The sequence below is a fragment of the Macaca fascicularis genome, chromosome 4, assembly GCF_037993035.2.
Source record: "Macaca fascicularis isolate 582-1 chromosome 4, T2T-MFA8v1.1".
In the NCBI taxonomy this organism is placed as follows: Eukaryota; Metazoa; Chordata; class Mammalia; order Primates; family Cercopithecidae; genus Macaca; species Macaca fascicularis.
In genome coordinates this window covers 21,972,869-21,991,300 of record NC_088378.1, presented here as the reverse complement: position 1 = coordinate 21,991,300, position 18,432 = coordinate 21,972,869, and the positions used below count along the sequence as shown (strand labels likewise).

Genomic DNA, 18,432 nt, shown 5'->3' with positions numbered 1-18,432 from the left:
TAATGAAGTATGTACAATTTTTGTATAACTTTATTTGATAGCAGAAGGGGAATAAATTTCTAGATGTCAATGTACTCATCTTTAAAGTTAGTTACACACTGGAGAACATGCAGTTCCACTGGATTTCATCAGCTTATGATGTTTTCTCCACCCTACAGCTACCAGGAGCCCTCTACTCATTGTGTTCTCTCTCCATCTCTCCAGTCAAGGTCAACAGCTAACGGATGACAGAAGTCATGCTCTGTCTACAGTATCCTTACTTTAATGTCTACACACTCTTCTCAGGATGAAGGTCAAGTTCCTTAAATATGGTTTACAACAAAACCTGGCCTGACCTGGTCCCACCTTCCTCTTCAGCTTCTGCTGGTCTCCATTCCCCTTGTCACCTAGGATTCAACTGGGAATTTCTTTCAGCTCCTCAAACCCTGTGCTCACTCTCCAGTCCTTTAAGTATGTTGCTCTCCCTGCCTAAAACTCTCTTCCTCTCCTTTTTGCTTTGCCTGGATAGTTTCTGTTCTTCCTTAGTTATCACTTCAATAATTCTTCTCTGGTCCTGCACCTCCTTCTCACAGTCAAAGTTAGCCACTCCTCTTTTAGGCTTTCATTGTCTCTGCTCTTCTGTCACTGCCCTTATTGCACTGTAATACTATTTTGCTTTTTGGTTTTGTTTTACTTTTTCAATTCTTTGTCTTTATCCACCCCTACATGCCCCGCAACATGCCCAACCACCACTAAGTAGTAAATTCCTTAAAGACAGTTACCATCTTGTTTATTGCTATTATTTCCAGTGCCAGTTTTATATTTTGATTACTAGAGTTGTCCAAAGATAAGGACACTAAGGTAAGTAAATTCTCGTTATTACAAAGATGGATGTTAGAGTGGAAATCAACATGTGTATTTTCTTTCTTCTTCTTCTTCTTCTTCTTCTTCTTTTTTTTTTTTTTTTTTGGAGATGGAGTCTTGCTCTGTTGCTCAGCCTGGAGTGCAGTGGCGCTATCTCGGCTCACTGCAAGCTCTGCCTCCTGGGTTCACGCCATTCTCCTGCCTCAGCCTCCCGAGTAGCTGGGACTACAGGCGCCCGCCACCACGCCCGGCTAATTTTTTGTATTTTTGGTAGAGACGAGGTTTCACCGTGTTAGTCAGGATGGTCTCGATCTCCTGGCCTCGTGATCTGCCTGCCTTGGCCTCCCAAAGTGCTGGGATTACAGGCGGGAGCCACCACCCCAGCCAACATGTGTATTTTCTAATAAAGTCCAGGGAAAAATCATTTGCTATCAAAGAGGCACAGCTCAGCCTTGGAAGAAATGTTTTAAGAAGTTGGCTCAACCAACATTATTGTTTTATCCACAGTAGTATAAAGCTGACTAAAAAAAGTTCGTATCTACTAAAATTGTTCAAGTGCTTCAAATAAAACCTAATACCCTAGAAACACTTAGTAATTGTAGCCATCACTCAAGGGCTCAAAACCTATTCTGAGGGCACCAAATTTGTGAGGGGAATGCACTAGGTTTTATGTCTACAAACATCATTCCCTTTGAACTTGGAAAGGATGTTATAAATTCTTTGTACCTAAAATTTGTGAAGATAAGAATGACAGAATAAAAATTGCCACATCCCACCTTGACACATCTACCACAGAACTACCAATCAATTGGAATTGATGGGGTAGGAAACAGCAGAAAGTTTCAGTAACCAAAACAGAGTTTTCTTTTATTCTTAGCTTCTTGTCTTCATATATTCTGCTGGAAGCAAAAGGTGTGTAATAATTATTGGAATCTCTGAGAGTATGTCTCTTCCTGGATTTATACTAAGCTCAGGAAAGCATTTCCGAGTCTCCAGGCTCAATGAAATCAGACAATTTTTTTTTCTATATCAAAAATCTATCAGTAATTGTAAACTGTGGATAAAATCAAGCTTGATATATGATAGAATTGGGAATTTTTAGTCAGAAAACAGATTGGAGTCCCATTTTCACTACTTAAATTACTGTGTAACCTTTGGCAAGTAGCTTCAACTTGCTGGGACTTTGCTTTCTTGTCTGAGCAATGGGTATAACAATAATTACTGCTTTACCTGTCTCACTGGGTTGTTGTTAAGATGAAATGAACTGATGTTTATAATAGTTACCATATATGGAGTGCTTGCAATATCCCAGACACTATCCTAGGAGCTTTACAAACATTTTCTCATTTAATTCTCACAACTTTGAGACTGGTTACTATCAACCTAGTTTTTCAGATAAAGAAACCGAAGCTAGACAGCCTTAGACACTCATGTACACTCACCTCAGAGCTGTAAAGTGTTAGATCTGAAACTCAAACCCAAGCTGTTCAATTTCAAAACCCATACCCAGATTTCCATGCTTCTCTTTGCAAGAGCACTCAGTAATAAGTATCAACATTATGAATCTCACATTGAAGCATTATCTAATTTGTTTCTTATTTTCAGAAAGACAGAATAGACAAGTATGTAAAGGAGCCTGAATAATAGAACTGATACTGGCTTTACAGCACCATGAATTTTTGGCCACTATCACAGCTTTATTGGTGTTATGCCACTGCTGTTACTGAATTTTGAGTAGGGGCAGATCTAAGACATAAGCCAAATTTTACTTGGTAATGAATAGTGTATGAAAAGGTATTCATTTGGTCTAGTTTTAAAGATGTAAGACTTCGCCTAAAAAGCCAGTTCACTTTCTAAAAGGACAAATGTCCATAGATCCTTGCATTATTTTCGGATAGCGTTCACAGATTTCTTTAAATGCCTTTGCACATTAAGTATTTGGCTGTAAGTAATTGGTGTACTTTCCAACACAACAGGTTTCTATCCATCTGGTTGAGTCACAATTCCACGAAAAAACGGTATTCTGCCTGTTCACCTACTTTCCTCATCAGCAAACTGATCTTGTGGTCAACCCAGAGATGAGCAGTATCTGGAAAAACAAACAAATGGTGACAATGTAAAAGAAAGGAGAAAAATCATCCAAAGCGTATGAGAATACCATAGCATCCTTCTCCCATCCCCACAATAAATGACTATGATAACTTCATCAGCATCATCTAAAAGCAAGTATAAAAGGTGATCTATTTAAGCTTCTGGGGTAGGCCTGTGCATTTTGATACTGTCCCTTCCATCCTCCTTCCAGAAGCTCATAATCACCCTGATGCACAGGCAGAAGATCCCCAGTAAATCTCAAAGACATAGGAATCAGTTGCGAGGACTTTTATGTGCATGTGACTGGGAAGAGAAAGGAGTGTGACAGGCAAGTTCAGAAATTAAGACACACAGCTCTGGGAGATAAATGTCCAAAAGTAAAGTTTTGGACTTCAGAGCTTCTGTAGCAGCTCAGTTCAGAGATCATCCATCAAGAGCTTCCTATAAACTAGGCTCTGTGCTGTGCCCTTGAGACCTCCCTGTCTATAAACAGCATATATCTAGTGAACTTGACCTGAGACCCTCTTAACTCTGGCAACTGACAAGTATGTTCATAGCTAACAGCCTAGGAACACTTTGTTAAATGTTCTTCCTTTCTGGTTGCAAAGCATGTCTAATTTCAAAATCTCTTTACTACAGCTGATATAACCTCTGATGGAAGATACAATCCCAGATTGTGAAAATTCACCCATTCTGACATCACAAAGTCAATTATTTAAGAATACATTCGTCAAACAAGGAGTTGTTTCCTGAAAAGCTAGTATTTTGTCTTTGAAAGAAATGGTATATCAAAATAATTTTAAATTTATTTTAAAAACTTATCATCATACCTACTAGTATATGTAAGACTTCATTTTGAAGCATTTAAAATATATTTTCATACTATGTAACATAATAGTACAAAAATTATCACAGGAAGAGTGTTCCCAAACTTCCTTTCTCCCATTGTTTCTAATTCCCTCTCCCCTTCCTAAATTAGAAGGATTGCATCTTGTAGAGACAGAGGCTAATTCTGAGCCATGATGAAGTGCTAGGAAAGAATGTGGGAAGCTGAGCAGTAAACCGAGTTCAATTGGATCCAAGAGGACAGCCATTTGGAGTTTGAGGAATGTGGACAGGAGGAGAAAGAAGATTTTGTAAGTACAGCTATGGACTATGTCGTTTTTTTTCCTCTTCAAAACCCTTCAAAAGGCTGGAATAATTCTTAATTATTTTGGCTATTACCTGGTAATTATTTTGGCTATTTAGCTATGCAACTGACCACTCTGAGGCTGGACCCCTCGTTCCTGGACATAAGGACCTCAGGGAAAAACAGAAATGATTCCAGGGCCTCCCAGTCACAGCCTCTGAGTCATGGTGGCCCCAGTGAAGGCATACCTCAGGAAACACCCTCCCTGCAACTCCACCCAAAGTGAAGAATCCTGGAGAATGATTTCAAGCAGATGTAACAGATGCCAAGAGTTCAGAGACATGGAGAGAGAAGAAAAAAAATTACTTAACCACAGGAAGAAAGACAGGAAGCCCAGGTGGGAGGAAAGGACGATGGCAGGCAGGGATAGGGTTGCAGAAAGAATGAGTGTCCTTGAATGAAACTCCAGTGCAGTAGAAGAGGTTCCCCACATTGGGGAAGCAGTCCATAGTTCCTATGGATGATAGGCAAAATGAGAACCTGAATAAGCCATCTGTTCCAGAAGTATGTAGACTAAACTGAAGGGGGAAGGGTCCAAGAAGGCACTGGCTTTGGGGCTGCACTGTTCTTTCTCCCCCCACCCCAAGGCACTGGACTGCACCTGCAGGTTGCATCCTCACATCTGTAAAGTGCTGCCAGTTCACCGCATTCCGCTCAATCAAGAGATTTGTTGGCAGTCCCTTTTGCCTTCCTCTGTCAGTAATCACCACAGACTTGTCAAAACCAAGGGGAATAGGTCACATCCTGTACAGACAATAGGGAAAATCAGATTCCTCTAAAAGGCCTGATTTAAAAGCAATTTTGAAAATGGTGGCGGAGAGAAAAACAATTTATTTTACCTGTAGATCTGAGCAAAGAACTTTAGAACATTTCTTCACACTGCCTGCCTGGCAAAATTGACAAAGGTCAGAATGGTAAATTTTCTAAAAGTGCATAAGTGTACAATACATTTAAAGTACTTTTAGAATTTAAATATGATTGAGTGTGAGGGAATATGTCTAACACTCCCCATCCCAGGCATATGAAAATGCCCAGTGAAATACACAAACACGGGGAAATCTATATTAGCTCACTCATCTGTTAAATATGTATTGACCTTTTACTATGTACCAATTCTAACTCTAGATACCAGGTAAACAGTTGAAAATAAGATGGATATAGCCCCTCCTTTTTTCTACATGAAGCCTTGAAAAGGTACCATTTACATGCCATGAAATGCCTTCCCTTTCTATTACATAAACTGCAAAAAAAAAAAAAAAAAAAAGTCAATTTAAGAAAAATATAAATCCAATTTAAGAAAAAATATAAATTCAAAACTCTTCTCTGTGAGAGATTTGGTGCTAAGACATTCTTTCTAACTCCAGAATAAAGGTGGACACAAGAAAACCAGGCTGGCACTTAACCAATAAACTTAATATTATATTGGTGCATGGGGAGCCCAAAGAACAGTTAAACAACTCGTAAAACAGAATCATCAATCTTAAACTGATTTTTATTTCTTCTGCAATATATATTTATTGAGTACCTGTTAGGACAGATCATGTGTATACTGCTAAGGAACATATGGAAAAGTGAAATGCATGATTCTGTTTTCTTATGGCCAACACTCTGCCCAGTGAGATAAGTCATCTTTATAAATAGAATCCTAACCACACAGTACACACAGCAGCTGCTGCTAAGTACCAATTGGGCTGTAAATGCAATAAACAAAATGTGTGTCTGGGGTGCGCTGCAGGAATTTTCAACACACCGTGTTAAAAACGGAACTAATTTTCTTTCCTTTAACCATGTTCCTCCACCTCTGTTTTTTATTTTAGTTAATGGGAACACCATTCACCCAAGCCAGCCTTTCCAAAAGCTATCCTTTTCCCATATGTTCCACATTCAATTGGTCACCAATACTGGTTGCTTCTAAGGCAGAACTGTCTCTTAGATCCAGCCCTTTCTGTTCATTCATTCTGCCATTGCTGAAATGCATGCTTAAATACTTGCCATCATTCATTTGGACTATTGCAACAGACCAACATGATCGCTCATCTTCTCTCCCTATTCAAGATCATACTCCATACTCCCACCAGGTAACATTCCCTCTAACCTATCAAGTCCAAATTCCTTGGCAATATGTGGAAGGCCCTGTACAATCATCTGCAACTTAATGCTCAAGTTTCTGATGTTCATCTTGGATCTTCCACCATTACTCAAACTCACAAGGCACACTCATGTTTTGATGTCTTTGCATATTCAGACTCAGGGTCTGAGATGAACTTCTTCACTCTCCCCAGACACTGAACTCCTACTCATCCTTTGAAACTCTATGCAGGTAGAGGTAGTTGTTTCACGCTTTGTGCCACCACCCAATGTGCTTCATTTTTAATTGGTTAGAGCATTCATCATGCTTAACCATAATGATCTGCTCATATATGGCTATCTTCTTCACCAAATAATGGGCTTTGCAAAGGTAAGGACAGTGTCTTATTTATCTTTGTATTCCTAGTGCCTAGCACAGTGCCTGGAACATAGTGCGTTCTCAGTGACTAATTGAGTTTCCAAGAATGAATGGATGGCTACATAGAGAAGGAAAAAAAAATACATCCTGTAAGAGCAATCAGGAAAGACTTTATGGATGATATTGGATTTGAGCTTCATTTTTTAAAATGGGCTAAGAGTTCAACAGGAAGAAATAAGGCAGAGAGTGTCCATATGGGGACAGCTATGTATGCAACAGCATAAAAGTTTAAGTAGAGATGATGTTTTTTTAAAAGAAGATGGTCTCATAGGCTGTAGCAAATGACCATGAATAACATCTGAAGTCCTCATCCGTAGATAAGGTCCCAATTACTCAAGTATGACAACTTCTCTAACCCGCTGCCTTTCCAATCCCTGACTCCACTCCACCCACTCCACCTTCCTTCTGTCTTTCTGATACACCAAACTTGTTTCTGCCTCGGGGCATTTTTCCATTGCTGATTCCTTTGCTTGCGAGATCTCTGAAGGGGCCTTTCTCTATCTCTATCTCCCTCTCTAATGCACCTTCAACCCACCCTCTTGATTAGAAACCCTACTTTATTCCTTTGTACCAAACATCGCATTTTGATGTTTACTTATTTACTTGATTTTTATCTAAATCTCTCCCCAGCCCCATCCCACCACTATATCTCCAATATCTAGGATACAGTCTGGCACAACAGTAGGCATTTATTAATAATAAGTATTATTTGAATGACAGAAGTGTTAGATGAGGCTGGCCATCAGGGTTGACAGGCAGTGAAGGGCTCTGAACTAAATTTTATAGGAGGGTTAGAGTACGTGTACTGCACATATTTTACATGGAAGTAACATTACTAAAGATGTAAATTTATAAGATATCTTTAGTAAATATACAGAATACTTTCAAGACAGGGAGATACTGGAAAAGGATTCTGAGAAACCCCCAAATATTCAACCTCCTTATACATCTTCATATTTTAATAAATTAGCTAAAAACATATTTTTAAATAGCCAATTTGGCTACTTCCACCACCATCACCTGCATCAAATCTTGCAGATTCTAGATCACTTGAATCATTCATTATTTTTTAAAGTCAGTTTTGTTATATTCTTATAAAAGCACAGAACATAATTATTTAAGTCTTTTTCATATTTCCTATATTACTAGAAAAAATCAGAAAGACAACTATTAAATCTTAACTTGTATTTATGCCCCTGAACCAAAATAAATGTAATTTAACAATAAACCTAAGTGGTTAAATTTGCAACAAATATTTATTTGTTTGGGTTCCCTCTTTTATAAAATTGTGTCTAAAGTTTAGGTTTTGGGGTTAGGGAGATGTAAAAGTGTTCACACTCCAGACACAGACACTATGACTTCAGGACACATACTTATGTGAAAATACATGGCACATACAGCAACTACATGGCGAATCTTAACAGTGGACTGAGTTAACTGAGGCCTTAATTTTCACTCTGGGGCATGATATGCAAAACGATGAGGATGAGGTTAAACTAATAACCTTTAATGTCCCTCCACCCCAAATTTCTAAGTTTCTATCCTATGCATATGCCTAGAATAATTAATTTGACTATGGAAACATTGTCTCCCACTATGATAAAAGAAATTTAAATACTTCTAGAACTAGACTTGGTACTCATGCTACCCCATCACTGTTTTGTTCTTTATAGAAGTAACTTTTATCTTTATTAATAAAAGGATACTGGATAATTTCCAGTTCTACCATAGCAGTGTACTTTTCCTATAATCCATCCCTTTTCACTGATTATGCCTACAAATTCTAGAAAAGCAACAACACTACCTAAGGACTCTGAACAGAAGCAAGGGTAAGAAGACTAGGGCAGGCAGACAAAACTTGGAGAGACACTCAGTATAGGGATTAGTTTCCCAGTTATATTTTCCTCTTGTACCTTTGCCCAGAGGGTGGAACCCAGTCGTAGAGCAGCTTTACAGTGTAAGTAGCTAAAACTCTGATTCTTTGCCATCTTTCTAGCTAGAGGCACAGGGAAAGGAGTCTCTGCAACTAGAGGGTGGGAGAGAAATCCCAGAGGGTAAAGAAAGAAGGAAACACCTAATTCTGTGTAAGACCACACAGGTCTTAGCCTAACTGAAAATAATACACATGTGTGAGACAGACCCAAAGCAGCATACCAAAAGCTGAAAGAGCTGAACTGAGATTTGAATCACTGCCAACAGAAAGCAAGACAGAAGTAATCAAGTTGATTGTCTACTGAAACCAAAACAAGTTAATTGTCTACTAAAACCAAACATTCTTCGGAAGATTATAACAGAACCCAAAGTCTATATAGCATAACATTTAGTGTCCAGCATACACACAGAAAGAAGTAGAAATAAGTAAGCCAGTCTGAAGCAAAAAAAAAAAAAAAAAGGCAATCCTGAGATGCTTAGATGTTAAAATTGTCAAAGATATTGAAGCAGCTACTACAATTTTGCTACAAGAAGAACAGAAAAATAAACTTGAAATGAATGAAAAAAGGAAATCTCAGGAGACCAAACCAGATATTTGAAACTAAAAAAAAAATACAATGCATATGATTTTTAAAAAACACTATGGATGAACTTAATAGTAGATGAAAAAGGCAAGGAAATTGAAAATAGAGCAATAGAAATTATCCAATCTGAAGAAAAGGAAGAAAACAAAATGAAAAAAGAATGAACAAACCTCAGAGACCTGTGAGGCAATATAAATGACCTAATATATTTTTAATTAGAGGGAGGAGAAAGATATTGAAACAGAAAAAAATATATTTAAAGAAATAATAGCTAAGCACACCTCAGATTAGGTAAAAGACACAGACTTATAGATTCATTAAACGCAGTGAACACCAATCAGAATAATTAAAAGGTAACCATTCTTAAATACATCATAAGCTGCTGAAAACCAAAAATAAAGAAAAAAAATCTTGACATGAACTAGAGAAAAATGATACGTTACATATAAAGCATTCTAATAATCACAGAATTCTCATCAGAAACCACGTAGGTCAGAAGATAGTAGGACAACATCTTGAAAGCGTTGAAAGAAAAAAGCTGTTGAAACAACATTCTATATCCCAAAAACTTATTCTGTAATAAAGGCAAAATAAAGACATTTTCTTCAAAACTCTAAGGAATCTTAAAAAATCTATTACAGTTAATAAATGAGTTCAGCAGTATTACCTGATGTTGCAAGATACAACATCCATATACAAAAATTAATTTTATCTCTGTATACTAGCAATGAATAATACAAAAAATAAAATGAAGAAAATGATTCAATTTCTAATAGCATCAAAAATACTATAATCCCAGTGCTTTCGGAGGCTAAGGCAGGAGGATTGCTTGAGGCCAGGAGTTGAAGACCAGCCTGGGCAACAAAGCAAGACCTCGTATCTACAAAAAAATTAAAAATTAGCCATGAATGGTCCCTCACAACTGTAGTCTTAGCTGCTCAGGAGGCTGAGGCAGAAGAAACACTTGACTCCAGGAGGCAGAGGTTGCAGTGAGCCATGATGTCACCACTGCACTCCAGCCTGGGCAGCAGATCAAAATCTTATCTCAAATAATAATAATAATAATAATAAAATATTTAGAAGTAAATTTAACAAAAGAAAAGGCAGGTACACTGAAAACTACAAAGCAGATTAAAAGAAATTAAAGAATACATAAACAAATGGAAAGACACCTCATGTTCTTTGATTGGAGATTTAACATTGTTAAAATATATATAGCACTCCTCAAATTGATCTACAGACTTGACACGATCCCTACCAAAATAAAGACAGTTTCAGATAAAGGAAAACTAAATTATTATTATTATTATTATTATTATTATTATTATTATTGCCAGGAGTCCTGCTTTACAAGAAATGCTAAATAAAGTTGTTCAGGCCAAACAGGAACAATATGAGAAGGAAATCTATGATTGAATAATGAAGAAAAAAATCAGAAATGGGAAATATCTACAATAATATAAAAGACTATGGGTTTTTCCACTTAAACTATTTAAAATGGTTTAAGTTACTTACTGCTTTAAGTAAAAATTATAGCATTTTTCAGTAGGCTTTTAATGTATATAGATATAACTCATATGACAACCATAATATGAAAAGATAGCAGAAGGGCTTGTTAATGGGATCTATAGGGCTGCAAGATGGCTACATTTTACCTGAAAAAGTATTTTTTTAAATTTACTTTAAGTTCTGGGATACATGTGCAGAATGTGCAGGTTTGTTACATAGGTGTCTATGTGCCATGGTGGTTTGCTGCACCCATCAACCCATCATCTAGGTTTTAAGCCCTGCATGCGTTAGGTATTTGTCCTAATGCTCTCCCTCCTCTTGTCCCCCACTCCCCAATGGGCCCCAGTGTGTGATGTTCCCCTCCCTGTGTCCATGTGTTCTCACGGTTTAACTCCCATTTATGAATGAGAATATGCAGTGTTTGGTTTTCTTTTCCTGTGTTAGTTTGCTGAGAATGATGGTTTTCAGCTTCATCCATGTCCCTGCAAAGGACATGAACTCATTCTTTTTTATGGCTGCATAGTATTTCATGTTGTATATGTACCGTATTTTCTTTATCCAGTCTATCACTGATGGGCATTTGGATTGGGTCCAAGTCTTTGCTATTGTAAATAGTGCTGCAATAAACATACATGTGCATGTTTCTTTATAGTAGAATGGTAAAATATTAACTCAAAGTAACCCCCCCCAAAATTCAAATTGTTATAGACAAAAGCTGATAAATAATTTAAAATCTAATACCAAACCATATTTAAATAACTCCAAAAAAGGCAGGTAAGAGGGAACAAAAGAACAAAAAGCAGAGAAAATTAACACAGATTAAAAAATGATAAAAAGGTAAACCCATATCCAAAAAATGATAATCATTATGTTAAATGGTAATGGCCTAAATTTCCCAATTAAAAGGCAGAGATTGTCAGAGCAGACACAAAGCTAGACTCAATAATATATTATCCTTAAAAGATACACTTTAAATATAATGAGATATGTTGAAATAAAATGGGTAGAAAAAGGTATAAGATACAAAACTTAGTTATACAAAAGCTGAAGTTGCTATATTAATATCAGATAAAATAGATTTCAAGACAACATGTATTAACAGACATAAAGAGAGCTGTTTCATAATAATAAAAGGACAATTCATCAGAAAAAAGATTAGAAACATGTGTTTGATAATAGACCCTCAAATATATATGTAACAAAAATTAACAGAATTAACAAGAACCAGACCATTCCAAAATCATAGTTAGAGGTCATAATGCCCCTCTCTCAGCAATTGATAGAACAACCGGATTTTTAATAATCCAGCCCCGGCATGGTGGCTCACACCTGTAATCCCAGCATATCGGGAGGCCAAGGCAGGAGGATCACTTGAGGCCAAGAGTTCAACAGCAACCTTGGCAACATAGTGAGACTTCATCCCTAAAAAAAAAAAAGTTTAAAAATTAGCCTGGTATGGTGGCATGCATAGCATCCACCTGTAGTTCTAGCTACTTGGGAGGCTGAGGTGAGAGGATTGTTTGAGCCCAGGAGGTGGAGGCTGCAGTGAGCCATGATCATGCCACTGCACTCCAGCCTGGGTGGCAGAGTGAGACGTCGTCTTTAAAAAACAAAACAACAACAACAACAAAAAATCAGTGAAAACATTAAAGTTCTGAACAACACTATCAACCAACTTGATCTAATTGACATTTATAGAATACTACATCTTACAACTGCAGAATATTCCCTTTTTTCAAGTGCATTTACCAAGAGAGATCGTAGACTTGGATTTAAAACAAGTCTTAAGAAATTTAAAAGGATCAAAATCTATAAAATTTGTTCTCTAACCACAACTTCTAAGTAATGTATGGACTAAAATCACAAGAGAAATCATGAAATACATTTAACTAAGTGACAACAAAACTATAACATATCAAAATTTGTGGGATACACCTAAAGCAGTGTTTTCAGGGAAATCTATGTACATGTATTAGGTTAAAAAAAAAAAAAAACCCCAATAACCTGAAGTTCTACCTCAAGAAGCTATACACATAAGAACAAAGTAAACTCAAAATAAATGGAAGTAAGGAAACAGCAAAAGTAATAGCAGAAATAAATGGAAGAAATGATAGAAAAATAATTTTAAAAAATTAACAAAGCCAAATGTTGCTTTTTTATTTGTTTGTTTGTTTGTTTTTTGAGATGGAGTTTCACTCTTGTTGCTTAAACTGGAGTGCACTGGCAAGATCTCAGCTCACCGCAACCTCTGCCTCCTGGGTTCAAGCAATTATCCAGCCTCAGCCTCCAGAGTAGCTGGGATTACAGGCATGCGCCACCATGCCCAGGTAATTTTTTTTTATTTTTAGTAGAAATGGGGTTTCACCACTTTAGCTGGGCTGGTCTTGAACTCCTGACCTCAGGTGATCTGCCCATCTTGGCATCTCAAAGTGCTGGGATTATAGGCATAAGCCACCGCACCCAGCCCAAATGTTGGTCCTTTGAAAAGTTGAACAAAGTGCACAAACCCCCGAGTACATTGATTAAGGAAAAGGAGAACTGATAGAAAGCACCAATATCAAGAAAGATGTATCCACAGAGATTTTACAGACATTAAACGATAGGAGAATACTAAGAACAATTTTATGCCAACTAATTTGATAACTTAGATGCAACAGGAAAAAAAAATATTGAAAAATAAAATTCAGCAAAATTGATGCAAGAAGAAACATAAATTAAAGAGCCCTATATTTATTAAAGAAATCAAATTCTTTATCAAAATTGTCCTCAAAAGAGAATTCCAAGCCCAGGTGGTTTTGCCAGTAAATTCTAACAAAGATTCAAGGAAGAAAACCAGTCTAACACAAATACTACAGAAAACAAAAGACTAAGAAACACTGCTCAACTAGTTTTACAAGGCCAGTATAACCCAACATCAAAACCTGAGTAAGAACATTATAAATTATATCTCAATAAAGTTGTAGAAAAAAAGGGGAAGCAGAGCCCGATTACTATGTACCCCTGAAATAAAGAGTCTGGGAGGATTATATAAATGATGTTAGTTAAAGAAAGATCTCAAGGAACTGGTTATAATATAGTCACAGGTGAAACAAAGCATAACGTGAACTCCAAGGATAATTTTCTAATTATTTTATTCTACAGCAGAGAAACTACAGACCACAAGCCCACTCCAGTTCAGGCCTGATTTAGTATATTCATTTTATTTATTGATTATTTATTTATTTATTTTGTGATGGAGTCTCACTCTGTCACCCAGGTTGGAGTGCAGTGTCGCAATCTCTGCTCATTGCAACCTACATCTCCCGGGTTCAAGCGATTCTCCTTCCTCAGCCTCCTGAATAGCTGGGATTACAGGCATGTGCCACCATGCCTGGCTACTTTTTGTATTTTTAGTAGAGACGGAATTTTACCATGTTGGCCAGGCTGGTCTCAAACTCCTGACCTCAAGTGATCTGCCTGCCTCAGCCTCCCAAAGTGCTGGGATTACAGGCTTGAGTCACCATGCCCGGCCAGGCCTGTTTTTGTATTGCCTGAACATATTTTTGTATGCTAAGAACAGGTTTTATATTTTTAAGATGTTAAAAAAAAAAAAAGTAACAGTGACCATATGTGGCCCACAAAGCCTAAAATATTTACACTCTGTCTTTACACACAAAAAAATTGCTATCCTTGCTAGGATAACAAGTTTATGGCAAAAAGTAATAAAAAGTCATTTTATTGTTCTACTATCTGAAGTTGGTACACAAAATATTCTGACAGTAGCACATCTGCAGCCCTTCTGACCTCTTCCTTCCATTTAGCTGCTGCCTCCTGTTGATTGATTGATTCAATAAATAGGTAAGAGAGTCCTATTATATTTCAGTCCCTGTATCACTAAATCTGAAATATAATGATGAACAATGTGGCCAGCACAGACCTCAGTGAGCCGACAGGTTCACAGAAGAGATCTAAATGCTTATTCACTGAGTAAATCAATCACTCCAGCATAGTTTTACCTTGACTATGTGGGTAACACTGATTATGTAAGCCTAGCATGTCTTCCCCCTCTTCTTGCAGCTGTGGCTGAATATGCACTCCATACCAGGTGCCATGCTTCTCTGGATCTGAGGTTTCTCATCATTACAATATAGAGAAATAACACACTTCAGGATAAAAGATGAAAAAAAAAAAGCTAGTGTGAATGTATACAAATGCAAACGTATGATATTACTGTGGCCCTGTTGTTTCCTCAACTGGATGTTTTAAAATTGTCAATCCTTCTCTCAAATTTAAGTTTCTTCTTGAATCTCATCATATGTCAAATAAAAACTAACACAGTTGAAGAGTAAGGAAAGATAATGCCTCAGAGGTTTTATTAATGCACCCAAAAATAACTCCTTATTTTAAAGTTAATGTAAAAATCTCCAAATCCAAGGGATATGCATCTTAAAGTTTTAAAAAGCATTAGCTAACATTTACTGAGCCACTGATAATAATTTGAGTTCTAAATCCAGGGCGTGTAAGAAAAACTATAAAAAGGAGTCAAGGGCAGTACTAATATTGGAAGAAAATAAAATGCCATTCAATAAAATGCAAATGAGCATATTTTCCTGGAAAAGTGCTTGGAATCATTTATTTATTTATTTCAGAAAGAGAAAAACTTGGTGGAGGGAAGTCTTGCCAGAGGGAACATATATGTGAGAAGGCTGAATAAAATAATCATGTTGATAAGGCAACATGGTGGCCAAAATAATCATAATTATTTAGGCTTGAAGAAAAGATGTCATCAAAGAGAAAAAAGACGCAAGATTAATGGCACATCACCTGCAAGCTTCAGTTCCCAAGAGAAGCATACAAATTTGCAAAAGGTGAGAAAAGCCAAACAAGAATGATTATAAAACTCAAAACTTAGTTGAAGGAAAGGATTTTAAACTACCTAAAATATAGATAGAAAAAAATCCAGGTTAATAAACCAAGTCGGCTCATGAAAGGTATTTAATAAGTAAAGACCTTAAATGCCAATAGCTTTTCTAGGTTACAGGAGAGCATGATGACAAATTACAGGCTAAGGAAAAGAAATAGACTGTATAATATCAAATAGCTTTGAAAAACACCAACTGTAACATTTCTAAGAATCATTTTTATTACACTGGAATTAACTGTAACGGTTAAATCAAGTTGGAAGAGAAACAGCATATTGTGTATAAACTATTTCAGGCTAGATTACTATTATTTTTTCTACCCCAACGAGGAGGAGAGAAAAGAAAGACGGAAGGGAGAAAAAAAGGCAGGGGAGATGTTTTCTGTCAAGGCATCTCTATGCATTCCCCTTCCTTGAAGGTAGAGACTGTGAGTTATTCACTCTCATGTGTCTAGCCCCAAGTGCAGTGGCTGACATAGATGATTAATCGAAGTTTTCTAAATGAATACACTAAATAAATTAATACAAATTGACAAATTTCTGCTTCGCTTTGTGTCCTTATAGCTGTAAACGGACCCTGTTCTCATGCCTTCTGTGTCCACCCTCATTTTTTCTGCTTTAAAAAAATCTATGATTACAGAAATCAGACTATAAAATATAAATAAAAAGCATTTTCTCAGATGAATTCAAAAGATGAATAACCAAAGGAAGAAAATGTATCTGGAGAAAATGTGTCTGGGTTCATTGAGCTAATTTAAGCATCATTTGTTAATATACTGTGAAATATTTTATACACATACACACAATTCCTCCTAAATAGCTATCTGCGTAAGAACTTCATGCTTTGTTTATATTTACACTAGTGAGGGAGGAGGCAGGACTCAACTCTAGAGGTGGGATTGAATACCAGATCAAATTGAGGACTAGCAAAAACAGGGACAGGGCAGAAGCAGCTTCCCATTAGACATGCCCACCAGCGTGCCATGTCAGTTTACCATTGCCATGGCAACACCTGGGAGTTACCACCCCTTTCCATGGCAATGACCCAGTGACCCAAAAGCTACCACTCTTTTCCTAGAGACTTCTGCATCAACTGCCCCTTAATCTAATGGAATTAAAAATAGGTATAAATATGACTGCAAAGCTGCCCTGTGCTGTTGCTTGCAGCACACTCCCTATGGGGTAGCCCTACTCTGCAGGAGCAGTCACGGAGCAGTAACACTGTCGCTTCAATAAAGCCGTTTTCTTCTACCCTAACTCCAGCTCACCCTTGAATTATTTCTTGGGTGAAGCTAAGAACCCTCACAGGCTAAGCCCCACTTTGGGGCTCTCCTGTCCTGCATCACTAGGATTTTAGTGTATTCACTCTTCATGTACCCCTTGGAACTAGCCTCCGACTCACCAGCTGCCACAATAATCCCTCACTGCAGTAGAACTTCCAGAGGCCCATGTGGCAAATGAGAATCTGGAATCTCCTTCAACTCAGGGCTGTGTGAATCCTTTGCTAAAATTATTCATCTGTAAATTAGCTAATATCACAGTAGACCTCATACCTGCCCTTGAAAGTAATATTTCATGCAGAAATAACTTATCATTTAAGACATACATGTACTTAAAAATTACTAATAAGTTCAGATGTAAGGGATAAAGAAACCAGGCTTTAAAAAAATACTAAGAGGGAACAGGTCCATTCCAAATCACATCCGCCTCAAAAGGATACTGATTTTTCACTTCTCATTCCATCTGATTAAAAAATAAATTTCACATTGATTTTAACAAATGTATCATTCTAGTGTGAGATGTTGATAGTGAGGGAGGCTATGCCTGTGTGGGGAGAGGGGTATGTAGGAACCATCTGTTTTCCACCCAGGTGTGATGTGAACCTAAACTGCTCAAAAACTAAAGTTTATTCATTAAAAAATAAATTCCAGAGATTTGAATGTTTTACATATTATTAGGAAAAAAAATTAAGACCTACTTAGAGGACACTTATTTCCTAAGAGTGAGACAGGATATAAAATGACCCTCTGCTGTTAAATATAATAGACAATTTCTTAAAATTACATATATGAAGAAAGCTTCAAAGAGAGAACAGCTATAAATCACCAAGGATATCTAATTTTATAAATCACATCTGAGAGAATCCCCAGCAGAAAGATCTCCAACAAATCCATGTTTGATTATTTGGTGTGAAACCCATAAACCTAGGGGGATGACTGTTTTCCATCTCCTCTCTCCCATCTCCCCACCCCCAAAGATCTTTACACTCTTCCTTTATTGCCCCCAGACTCCTGGATGAAACTCAACAACTTTCTCCTTTTTAAGAGATCCTTAGCCAATCTGTAGTATGCTCTACTTATCTTCTTGTTTCTCCAAAGTCACACAGAATCACGCTTTGCTCTTCCAGAACGGGTCAGATGAGAAACTACTCTGGCCAGGGTTCCTCCTGTGTCAATGAGCCATTGGCCAAAGTAGTGGGAAGGAGCAACAACAGATGCTAACGTGCTGTCACTGATGGGAAACACAAAAGCAGAAACCAACTCTATACAATCTCAAGTCAATGCCCCAGTGCTAGGAACTGCACTCTGTTCAAGTGCTGCCAGAAACAAACTCAGACACAAACCTCTGACCACATCTCCTCCCACTCCCACCTCAACCTTACTGTCCTTCCTGCCTTGCATACACACCAGGCTGCTCTAACCTCAGCAACTTTGCACATGGAATGTGATTCCCCCAGAGGGAAGCATGGTTTGCTTCCTCACCTCCTTTAAGTCTTTAATATGTCCTCTCTCCCTGACCACCCTTACAATTGACCACTTCAACACATGTATCTCCTTTCTCTACTTTACTTTTATCCACAATACTTCTCATGTCAGAA

The 18,432-nt window shown here is 37.3% G+C and overlaps 1 protein-coding gene and 1 long non-coding RNA gene across 4 annotated transcripts in view; both read right to left on the bottom strand.

Moving 5' to 3' along the window:
- Nucleotides 1-18,432, bottom strand: part of SLC35F1 (solute carrier family 35 member F1) — a 398,950-nt gene that overhangs the window by 265,791 nt on the left and 114,727 nt on the right. The window lies entirely within an intron of this gene.
- On the bottom strand, nt 898-4,867 carry LOC135970523 (uncharacterized). Its single transcript, XR_010586211.2, has 2 exons — nt 4,725-4,867; nt 898-2,932 (listed from the first exon to the last, which is right to left on the bottom strand). It is a non-coding gene; the product is annotated as an uncharacterized lncRNA (long non-coding RNA).